The sequence below is a fragment of the Lepisma saccharinum genome, chromosome 19, assembly GCF_977018435.1.
Source record: "Lepisma saccharinum chromosome 19, izLepSacc3.1, whole genome shotgun sequence".
NCBI lineage: Eukaryota > Metazoa > Arthropoda > Insecta > Zygentoma > Lepismatidae > Lepisma > Lepisma saccharinum.
Window position 1 is genome coordinate 22,769,400 of NC_139247.1, and position 13,488 is coordinate 22,782,887.

Consider the following 13,488-nt stretch of genomic DNA (forward strand, 5'->3'; position numbering starts at 1 on the left):
TTAACGAAAAGTGTAAATGATTTGTTTCAGGCTGATCTGATTGAGATGGCCCCCTCAAGGGGTACTTTAAAAAATTTGGATAAGATAAATCATGGTAACAAATATATGCTTACAGTTATTGATACCTTTAGCAAATATTCAAGGGCTGTTCCCCTAAAATCCAAGACTAGTACTTGTGTTACCGAGGCTTTTAAGTCGATATTTAGTGAGGAAAGGATACCAAAATATTTACAGAGATATGGAGGGAAGGAATTTTACAATTCAACATTTCCTAAGTTAATATAACAACATAATATTAAACATTACATACAGTGATCTGAAAGCTAGTATAGTGGAACGACTTAGCAGAACATTAAAAAATTGCATGTGGAGCTAGTTCCCGAGCTAGTTCATGATTATGACAATACAGTACACAGTACTATTCATATGAAACATGCTGAGGTAACCAAATCTGATGAGCAACGATTGATTTCTACTGTTTATTGTCAAAAATATGTATACACTACCAAGAAGCCAAAGTTAAAAATAGGGAATCAGGTAAGAGTCAGTAAATAAAAACAGTTATTCAAGAAGGGTTTTAATAAAAATTGGAGTACGGAGTAATTCTCCGTAGTTCAAGTTCTAACAGGGAATTGAAATTCATATATCATAAATAAGAAAACATTGAAGATGAAAAATAATAAATATGTGAAATGATTAAGTCTGCCAGACAAAAGTTGGATAGAAGCAAGCCAGGTGATTCTTTGACACCAACATGGAATGTGGTACAGCGTTTACCAGATGTAGTGGAAACTAATAAAAAATGGAGAGTTGTAAGCTGATAACATAAGATGCCTCATTGCAGGCCCAACCGGTTGTGGAAAAAAACACTTTGCTGGTTGATAATTTCTTGCTTGCCCCCAATTGGATAAATTGGAAAAATAGACACTTGTATGTTCAAAGAGTTTAGAACAACCTAAATACGAACAACTTATGAAGTTGTACAAGGGACTGTTCATAGCTACAATTGCATCAACAATTAAACCTCTCGACCAAAGTTTGAAAAATTCTTTTGTGGTATTCGATGATGTTGTTCTGGAAAATCAGAATGAAATTAAAATTTTCTTTACACAGGGTAGTCACAAAGAAATAGACTGCTTTTATTTAGCTCACACTTATTCCAAAATTCCCAAAAAATTACTACGAGATATTACAAACCTAATCTGTTTGTTTCGTCAAGATCATACTAATTTGAAACATGTATACGATGATGATGTGGGAGGATACTTAAATTACAACCAATTTTCTAAATTCTGTTCATCTTGTTGGAACAGCAACGATTTTTGATTTGCTACTTTCGACATGACTCGCAAAAATAACAATGGTAAATTCAGAAATAAAATCAACAACTTTTTAAACGTTGAAACGATATAAAATAACCATTAATAAAAAAAATATATGACAATACAAAAAATAGAAGATAATTCGAAATTACTAGAGTACTTGTCCAAACGTTTAAAAGGTTGGAAATCAGATAATCGAGGTGTCTATGAACAACACAAGCGTCAAGACCAACCAATTATCGATGCAATCTGTGGTATTGTTAGAGAGATTAAGGGTGTCACTGAACAAAATAAAAATCTGATCAATGAATTGGTTCCTCTTGCTGCTAAAATATATGCAGATTTCGCTCCTACGCCATTATCCAGCATCCACACTCTGATACTCAAGGAACCACCTGCTAAAGCAGCTATAGAAGAAACAGAGAAAATCGAGTGATGGGATGGGATTATTTGAGTACAGGAAAATTCGAAAAATTTGAAGTGTTTGGCTTGTATCCAACTATGGAGCATAATGAAGGTGTGGTATGGAAAATTGTCAAGTCTAAAGTTACATTCGAAGGGGACAACATAAAAAATATTTTGGGTGGGAGAAACAGCTGGTCCAGATATCCTGGTACCGTGGGGCTATTGGAGCTCATTACCAAAAAATTTTACAGAAGATGATTATCAAAGTTTCCCTGAAGTTTTGATACCCTCTGATGCTTTGTAGCAAAATAATGATGCCAGTCAAAATCGTGTGAAATCAAAAATTTGATCAAACCCATCTGGAACCAACTAAAACCGGTAGTGGCATCAAGCAATACGATACTCTACCTAAAGAATTTGTGTGGGTAAACGATGTTAGAAAACTCATACATAGATTGCTGGTTATAGCAGGGAAGAAAATGGTGGGAACAACAACTTCCATAATGAGAAAATGGGTATTGTAAACATGATCAGTGACAAACTAGCTTATTTTATTGTAAAGGATCCCAAAGATATAATTAAAATTATCAATACTGTACCTCCTAAATTCCGGAATATATCAGAGGGTCGAGGTTTGGTGAATTATATTATTAACAAACTTCCATTCGAATTACATGTACCTGGTTACCAATACTGTGGTTAGCTGACAAAACTTGAAAAAAGGTTAGAAAGAGGAGACAGGGGTATTAATCCTCTAGATGCAGCTTGTAAAGAATATGACATTGCATACAACACACACAAAGATCTGGGTGATCGTCATGTGGCTGACCAAAAATTAGAGTAGACTGCATTTGGAAGATTAACCATTAACCAGCAAAGACGCATCATTAGGTGAACGAATAACAGGTTTGGGTACAACTATTACTATGAATACAAAACAAATATTAGTGTGGGTTTTGCATTAAATAAATATATAATGTACATTCCTTGAAATATAATAATAATAAATAAATAATAACAACAACATGAAGCATAAAGGAGTCAAGTACCAAATAACATATCACAATCTTAAAAATGTAAAAATAAATTCAATTTTAACTAAAAAACAACAAGAAAAGAAGAAACAATGTTTAGCTAAAGGAAATGGAATTGAATTATTACTCAGTACATCACAATTAAAACGATTGCAAAATACAATAAAGAAAACACACTGGGGAGGATTTACAGCATTCCAGATATCCTGGCTGCATTAGAGGCAGTTGGGAGTTTAGCTGTGGGTAGTGCTGCTATTGCCAAAACTGTAATTGATTCGAAAAAAGTAAGGCAGAACTAGAAGAGCAAAAGCGCCATAATCTTGCCATGGAGAAAAAAAATAAGCAAACGTGTGAAGTCTAGAGCACTCAGAAAATTAAAAAAGAAGCTTTTACCAAACATGACATTGAATCTTTAATTAAAATATTTAAAATTAAACACTTCAGGGGTTTTTCATGTCTGATTCTCTAACCTAAAAGTAGTGCTCACTCTCGAGAATGTGGCGTGGTGAATTTGGACAAGTCCGAAAATTTTGGTACTCACTGGATTTGCTATTATAAACAAAATGACAATGCTTCTATTTTCGATTCTTTCGGAGGGGTACCAATTGAAACATGTTAAGGTTTATTACATCGACGATCGTATTCAAGGTTTCGATCAAATTATATGTGGCCATGTTTGCATTACGATGCTCAGAAAATTAAATAAAACACCGAACATCAAATTAAAGGTTTTTAAAAAGCTGTATTTTATATTAAATATGGGAATTTTTCATCTCTCCTGCGAGACTTCGGTTTTGAAACTACATCTTCATGATTATATTATGAAAAACTAAATATGCTGACCAAGGCAGTAATTTATTTTATTAAAAAACATAAACTAACGTAACGTTTCAACCTTCTAGCAAGGTCTTCTTCAGACTCTGTATCAAGTAAAAAAAAGACTAATTTACTAATTTTAGAGCAAATCCACATGCTTTATGTTTAGCTATATTTGTTGTACTTGATGCATTCGAATCTGGAAAACATGTTGATATTGGTTCTGGTATTGTTTCAAAATCTCCATAGAATGCAAATGGATTTTTAGCAATGATTTGAAATTACTAAATTTTAAACTTTTGGATGAAACATCATAAGTCCCAGGAGGGTAGAGAGAGCAATATTTATAATGTTCCATTAATTTCTCTTCAAATGTTTTCCCACTTCTTCCATCAAATTTTGACAAGCATCGATCACATATTGCTATTCTATGACAATCTGATGTTACTTGACTACGTACCAATCGTCATAGATCTTGTATGAGACTATAATGTTTCTTGTTTCTCTTTGTAACATATAATAAATGTATAACACGTGTACCATCTGCTGCTGGATAGTGATGCAGTGGATAAATGTTATTATTTTTATCAATACCATGAACTTGCACAGATATTGGTCGATTGTAGTATTCTCTATATTGTTTTTCAAATTTACTAATATCTGAGATATCTACTGGATATTTTATGCCTGACATAGGTTTCTTAAACCCTTTTATATATTCATTATAATTGTAATTAGAGATACGATATTTATTGTTAGATGCTGGATGAAAATAAGCTATAATGCACCAGAGAAAACATTTATGATCTTCATTTTGAATATTTATTACACCATTCTTGTTTTTGATCTGATTGGGTTATTCAATATAACAAGATCCACCCCCAAGAGGGACATATTTTGCTATTTTCAATTCAAGTTTATGGTTTGTATCACAAAGTGACCAACCCGAAAATTTTCCATGGAACGTTTCTTGTTTTGACTTAAGTTCTTTACATTTTTTTTTATAAATATGATACAAGGAACGAATATCACTCTTGTGTAAAATTAACACACGGGTACGATGCATGTATTGTTCTTTTTCACTATGAGAATTTATATACATAGAGAATAGATAAAAATATATTTTGAGAGAACATCTTTCAAGTTTATTTTTAATTGATTCTGTAATTTTTTTTTCAATTTAGATAGAAAATTTGGAATATGTGTATCCTAGTTATTTATGTCTAATATAGTTTATATTTTTGTATATTTTTTTGGGTTTTTGGTTTCTATTATTCATTTTTTGTTATATATATTTAATTTTTATTTTTTAAAAAAATATTTTGTTTTATATATTGTTTTTTCAAAAATATATTAGAACAATTTATACTTAATAAAAATTAATTATAAATATATATATATATTATTAGAATTCTACATACCAAAGGTACATACATATTTTTATATATAGCCCCCTTTTTTCTAAAAAATACACACATGTACATTTTCAAACGTAAAAAATTAATCAGAATATATAAAATATATAAAAAATAATTTTACATACTCTACATAGCACTACAGCACTCATAACTTAGAATATACACACATTTTAAGAAATAATAATATACGCAGCACTCAACATTGTAAAATAACTCAAAATCACTATCAATATATCTATTTCTCTTAACAAATGTAATAATTGTAAATATATGCTTAAAATATACTAATATAGGCTCAAAAGTAAATTTTGTCCCCTATGATTGAGCTTTGATTAAAAAAACATAATTATTTTTTATACTATAAAAATGGTAAACATTGGATTTTTTGGATCTCTCCCCCCTTAGAAAATTAGCTGAAAACAGGGTAACTTAAATAAATAGCAAGTAAATGTTCGGAAACATAGCATTACCACTACTTACATACCAGGTAGTTATAATTAAAGTGACGGTGTTGAGAGTGGTACAGCACTGGCTGTAATGAGAGTTGCAGTCTGAAACTTCGTAGATATGCTAATGAGGCAATGTGCTAGCGAATTATGCAAAAAAGTTCCAATTCTTGCCACCAGGGTAAAAAATGGCGCTGGAAGCAGTCAAAACGTGAAATTTTCCATAACTCTGACGTTGAAGTCGGTAGCATTGCCTAACCGTTGTGTGAGCTCACTGGTTGTTGCTGGTGACGCTTGTTGCTTTTTTTTCCTTTAGTGATGTAAATGTTCGCCGAACATTAAAAGTTTGAATTTTTCCGCGTAAAAGCATTGGCTATTTGTAAGAAAGACCGAGCACTGCTAGTGAAGTTGTTTTACCAGAATGTGAGCAATAGCAACGCTGCACTGCGGGAAAATCGCCAACAGAAAGGGCTGAGAAGAGGGCCAATGTCAATTAATGGGCTGAAGAGATGATGAAGAAATTTGAGGAAAAAAGTGAATTGGGTGTTGCACCAGGGAGAGGAAGGCGGCCCTTCCTAATGGAAGTTGTGGACGAAGTTGCCGTAGCTGTAGCTGAGCGTGTAGCACGTGCCTCAACTTCAGCATCGAGTGCTAGAGCTGGCACGTGAATTGTCACTCCTCTAATAAACAGTTCGCAATGTTTTGCGGTGCATATTACACTGGTATCCCTACAAGATTCAAACTGAGCACCAATTGAAACCCCAAGATATTCCACAACGCCGTGAGTTTGTCCATCTGTTATTGGCATGTATGGAAGTGGATTACATGTGGCCGGGGAATATTCTCTGGACTCACGAGGCGCATTTTACTCTGGAATATGCAGTGAATTCTCAGAACTGTCGCATATGGGGTTCCATTCGTCCACATGTTTTGCAAGAAAAACCATTACACTCAGTTTACGTGACTGCTTGGTGTGGGTTCACTAGCTCCTTCATTCTTGGTCCGTTTTTCTTTGAGGAGATGATACCTCGAGGGCCCGTTAGGTGTACAGTGACATCCGCACGTTATAGAGACCTACCTCCTTGTTCAAGACGTGATTCCAGCTTCGCAAGAACGGAACTGTGAACACACCACCATTTTCATGCAAGATGGGGCAACACCACATATCGCTCGCCACGTGAAGGATTTGCTGCGAAAAACCTTCAGTAATGACAGCATCATCTCTAGGCAGTTTCCAGATGCTTGGCCTTCCAGATCCCCCGACCATAGTCCATGTGAATTCTGGCTGTGGGGATATTTAAAAGATCGTGCCTATCAGGAACATGTTCGGTGTCTGCCTGATCTGAAGGCTAGCTTACAAAGATATGTCGCTCAGATTTCACCAGACATGCTGAGATCAACCGTGTGACGAATGCATCATGTTGCTGAATTGGGAGGTCATATTGTACAGTTCTTGTAACCATAGTTACTAATAAACATGCCAGAAACATTGTCAGAATCCTGACTTTTTCCTGTTACTATACCAGGATTTGACTGTTTACAGCGCCATTTTTACCCTCGTGGCGAGAATTGGAACTTTTTTGCATAATTCGCGAGCGCATTGCTTCATTAGCATATCTACGAAGTTTCAGACTGCTACTCTCATTACAGCCCGTGCTGTACCACTCTGAACAATGTCACTTTAATTATAACCACCTGGTATATATTCTGATTAATTTTACGTCTAAAATGTAAATGTGTGTATTTTTAGAAAGAAAAGGGCTATGTATAAAAATATATATTTGCACCTTGATGTGTAGAATACTAATAACATATAAATTTACAATTAGTTTTTATTAAGTATGAATTGTTGTAAAATATTTTGAAAACAAATCGAATATATAAAAGCTAACATTTTTTAAAAAATGAGGAAATAAATATATAAAACCTAAGAAATTTTATTTTTAAAAGGTTTAATATATAAAACCTAACATTTTTTAAAAATATATATAATTATATATATATACAAATTATATAAAAAGAATAACAAAAATAAAAAAATAAAATTAAATTATACCACAAACAAGAAATTTTGTATACAAAAAAATATACCACATCAGACATAAATGATGAAGCCTTAGATACTCCAAGTTTTCTAGCTAAACTTAAAGGAAAAATTAAATATGCAATTAAAAATAAACTTGTGATGATTTCTCTCAAAATATATTTTAATCTATTCTGTATGTATATAAATTTTCACAGTGAAAACAACAATACTTTCATCATACTCGTGTGTTACACCGAAATGTTATTAATCGATTGTATGATATTTATGATGAAAAATGTGAATAACTTAAGTTAAAACATGAAACGTTCCAATTGAGAGGTTCGGGTTAGTCACTTTGTGACACAAACCATAAACTTGAATTAAAAATATCAAGATATAACCCTCTTTGGGGATCTAGTTATATTAAATTACCCGACCACATCAAAAACAAAAAATCACTAATAAATATTAAAAATTATGATTACAGTAAATGTTTCTTATGGTGTCTCAAATCCAATTTTCATTCAGCATCTAACGATAAAAATCGTATCTATAATTATAATTATTTTGAATATATAGAACAGTTTAAAAAACCTATGTCAGGCATAAAATAACCAGTAGGTATCTCAGATATCAATCAATTTGAAAAACAATATGAAGAACAATACAATCAACCAATAGCTGTGCACGTTTATGGTATTGATGGAAAAGGTGAAATTTGTCCACTGCGTCACTATCCAGCAGCAGATGGTACACGTGTTATACATTTTTTATATGTTACAGAGAGGAACAAGAAACATTACTGTCTCGTACAGAATTTTGGAAGATTGATACATAGTCAAAAAACATCAGATGATGGTAAAGTAGCAACATGTGATCGATGCTTTACAAAATTTGATGGAAGATATGGGAAAACCAGTGAAGAGAAATTAAAGGAGCATATTAAATATTGTTCTCTCTACCCTCCTGGGTATCCAAAAATATAAAATTTAGTATTTATAAATCATGGGTAAAACATCCATTTGTAAGTTACGCAGATTTTGAAACAATACAAGTAGCAATAGCACCATGTTTCCCAGGTTCGAATGCATCAAGTACAACAAATATAGCTAAACTGCACTAAAATTATTAAAAACATATGAAGAAAATACTCCAGAAGAAGTATATAGTTATCGAGGTGAAGATGAAACCCAAATATGTATTAAAAACTTCGAGAGTGGGGTAAACAATATGGTCCAATCTTACATAAAGAAATACCAATGAACCCTCTTAAACCAGAACAACAACAGGAATATGATAATGCTATTCGATGTAAATACTGTAAACGAAATTGTAAATATATTAGTGAAAAAAGGATGCAAACACAACCACTTTAATGCAGAATATATATATATATATATATATATATATATATATATATATACAATTTGTAACTCATATAATTTGCAAATACAAAAACATAATTTCATTCCAATATTCATTCAGAATTTGCAAAATTTTGATGCACCTTTATTTATCAAAGAATTAGTATATGATACAGAGAATATCAATATTATACCACCCAGTAAAGATAAATATATTACTATAGAGAAAACTATCAAATTAAAAAATGGGGAAAAAGTTTTTCTTAGATTTCAGGATTCATATAAATTTCTTTCTAACAGTTTAGCTACTTTGGTGAGTCAATTAAAAACAACGAATCTGTTCATATAAAAAATATTTTTGTGAAAATAAGATATAATTCCTAAAAAGAAAAGGGATCTACCCATATGATTACATGGATAGTTTAAATAAATTCAATAAGTCACAGTTACCATCTAGAGATAGATTTTATAACAAACTTCAAGATGAAGAATGTAGTGAAGAAGATTATCAATATGCACAGATAATCTTGAAAAGACTAAATTGCAAAACAATGGGGGATTATCATGACAAGTACTTGAATTTAGATACTCTCCACTTGGCTGATGTGTTCGAAACGTTTCGAGAACGTTGTTTTAAATTATATGAACTACATCCTGTATTCATGTACACCACACCTGATTTATCCTGGCAGGCTATGCTTTTAAATACAAATGTTGAAATTTGTCTTATTAATGATATCGACCAGTTCATGTTTGTTGAAGCTGCTAAACGTGGTGGTATAGTCCAGTGTTCTTTAAGACATACAAAAGCATACAATAAATATTTATCTAACTATGATCCTCGTCAACCATATAAATACATATTTTACAACGATATGAACAATTTGTATGGTCGTGCGATGACTCAATCACTCCCAATTGGTAATCACAAGCGGCTGTACAACAATAGACGTCATTGTTGTGGATGATCCAACTACTTATTGATTTGGTTTATTTTACTTCGCTTTACTACCACTTTTGGTTAATCGCGAATATGAATATGTGTGATGATCAAGGGATACTCACAAAGAACACCCGTGCTCAGGCCAGGATTCGAATCAGGGGCCTTTGTCGTCTTGGCGCGCTGCGCAAAACACTCTGACATGGAGGTGGATGGATGATCCAACTATCGTACACTCAACTGTTTAACAGTGCAGATTAGTAATTCAGACCACTGTTTATTACATCTTGAGAATGCTTATGAACATTTTGAAATAATTTTGTTCAGAGACCATTCGATGTTAAGAGTTTTCAAATGAATGCTAAACATTTCTATTAACACAATATTAAGCAGTTAGATAATAACGAAATAATAATAATAATTAAAAAAATAATGGTTTTGCGGGTTAAGTAGTAGAGCACACACAAGCTGTACTTCTACCACGAGGACTTCACCAACTTATTTGACAAAAACTGTGTTGATCTTTTAGTTTTTAATGCACATCCCTGTTCGTGCGATACATTATACAATGTAGTAGCCATTAAGAAGTGGTATATTTGAGTTTGGTAAAGTTACGTCAGTCAATATTTCGTTTTGTAGCATCACATAGCACGAGTGGCATGAGAAGGGAAGGAAAGCAGGTTAGGTCACATGAACCAATCACGTAGCGTAGCCCTCTGCTCCGTACGCTGGCGTACGAGAGAGTATTTGCGCGCGTGCTGTAGAAATCCAAGCTTCCCCACCAGAAAGGCAGCAAGGCATATAGAGTCCTTTAAGCCGAACCTGCCCGGCGGTGTCCGGCCAGGAAAGGGATTGAAGAAATGCTAGAACGAGTGTTATTAGTGAAGCGTTGCAAGCGAATCGCGAAAAATAGCTATTATAATGCCATGAAATTAGTCAAGTTTTACTTTATATTTACAGCATAAAGCATTTTTGAAATTTTAAATCGGGGAACGCCGGGCGTATGGGCGTACTATAACGCAACGCCACTACTAAATATGTAAGTTTTACTAGTAAGTGCATTTAAAATGCACGAAACAACAGGGGAGGAGAAAAATAAACCTCAAAAATAAGTAAAAATGAAAACAAAAACTGTTAAAAATACTGACAATAAACTAAAAGCCAACAAAGGCCGAAAAATGCAAAAAAAAATATAAAATAGAAAGTGTTTTCAGGCTCTAACTGAAGTGAAACGGACATGATATCAGGTTTAACATTGTTTTTAAAGATCAGAAAAGAGTTGATTTTTCATCAACTTTCGGATCCTAATTAGTAATTATGACCATTGAAAAAGTTGGAGGTAGCTTACTCAAAATTTTCTTGCTGAGGGATTGTATCGTCCCATATCTCCACTTTATAATAAAGAAAAATGAAGTTCATATTTTGAATATGACTTGGAGTTTTCCACCACGAAAATATGTTTTTCAAAGTTTGAAGTTCGTTAGTATTATCTTTCAAGGTTTCCATTGTTTTAATTTCACACATATTTTATATTTCATACGTTTCTCTCTCTTTTCATACAGTCTTTCGAAATAAAGCTGAAGTTTCTTGTCAAAGAGGGTCTGGTTCAATTGACGCCTTTTCGCTCTCCTGTTCCTACTTTAAACAAACAACAAAATACTTCACAACTAAACGATTGCTTGTTCAAAACACGGAATTTTTACACACTTTACAAAATATGACAAAACGCCAATAGACATGTTCATTACTTTTCCCTTCCAGCGTTTCTCGATTTTATCTGAATTCGTTTCCTCATGAAAATTGCCATGAGGAAATTATAGATATGACATTATGTGTGAATTGATTTCTTCAAACTGGTAGCAAGTTTTAAAAGGAGCTACCTGGAGAAGAGGTAGCGTGTTTGATTCTTACAAGGGAGGTCGTAGGTTCGATTCTCCACGTAGGCAGGAACTTTTTTCAGGAGTATATCGTTGGGTGTAAAGTTTATCCACCGTGCTAAGAAGTTAACATTGGTCTCTGTATTTCACGAGAGGAAAGGAAATAGTAAGAGAAAATTATTTCGATGATAGGAGGAAGTCACACGCCTCGTGGAATGCGCAGAATCAAGTTACATAGAGCTAAGTCTGTATAGGTGGTTTCGAATATTGCAAAGTTAGTGATCTGGCACTCGTACTTTCTGTTCAAAGACGACAAAGATTTTAGATACAAAGCAGTGAGGAATTAACGATCATTATGAGGTTTTGAATTTTTTGTTTGTCACTCACTATATAAATTCTTATTAGTAGTTTCTTATCTAATCGGCCTTCGTCGCAATAACAATTTATTTATGTTAATTAGCGATTTACTATTAGTTTTATACGCATGGTAAGATGGTGGTGAGGGGATTGACAACAGTCATTACGAAGGAACGGACATAAAATTACCAATCTTAGCAATTTGAACTCGTTAAATACTCTCCTTCGTTACAGTACTGCACTACATCACTACTTAACATAACTGTATATATTTTTCTAGTATATCAAAATCAAATAATCAATATTTTATGTGTCAGTGAAGAACAAACAATACATAACTTATATAACATTACATTTTGCATCCTGAACACATATATGTGATTTGTGAATTAATCTTGATGTGTGTGTTAACACAACATGTGAACAATAACTGAAAAGATAAGTTTTAACTTTAAATCCTGGAAATCTCCAACTTCTAAGGGGATATATGAGCAGAAGGGACGCCCCTCAAGTGTGCATCGGATTATTTTTTTAAATATTCTAATATCAAAGTATCTGTTCAGTAAAACCAAAAAAAAAAAAAAGAAAGAAAGAGGAGAGGGTGGGATTTGAACCGGCAACATTTCACGCTTGACAAAAAGTTAGGATAGCAACGAACAACCAACTGCTCTACGTTAACATAATGACGTTGAGCCCTTAAAAACATGTTGACGTTTTTGAAGACTCCCACCTTCCTGTGTTTCAAGCACATTTTCTCGACAAGTCGTGTAAAATATATGTTTTTGAGAACTGTTCGATATTATGCAAGGTATTGTAAATAAAATGTAGCATAAACTCCTCACATATTTGCTTCTTTCTTCACAAACGTGATGGCAATTTCCTCCAGGTGGAGAAAAAAAACTCTATTCAGTGTTTCGAACCCCCAAATTTCAAGTCGAGCGAGTAGAATCGTAAATATCCTTCAAGGTTCTTTTTCCAATTTATTATTTCTGTTTTATTGTGTATTATAATAGCGGTTTATAGTTTCTGAGTTCATTGAAAGTGTTAAGTTCATAGCATCTAACTAGAAAATTGGATGGTGTCTATACCACAGAAAAAATAAAGTAGCTCCTGATGGCAATGATAATAAATTGCAAATATTAGATTTCAATGTCCATACTAGAGAATATGGACACTATAACACAAATAAATAATTTGATAAAGGTTTTTATAAAAAAGTAAGATAAATATTAATATTCTATTTTTTAATTTTTTTCTTATTTATTGTAATATCCATTTGATGAGTTAGGGGGTGTAAAGTAACCCTAAGGATATTTTTGCTCTAATGTAAAAATAAAGAAATATATTTATTAGTATTAAATCGTATAAAAAATAAAATTGTTCTATCATTCTCTTATTCATTACATCATACACATATGATTTCTCTACAATTAAAATTGCATTGCATATGTAATTTTCAGGTAAAATTTCATGACACTCACAT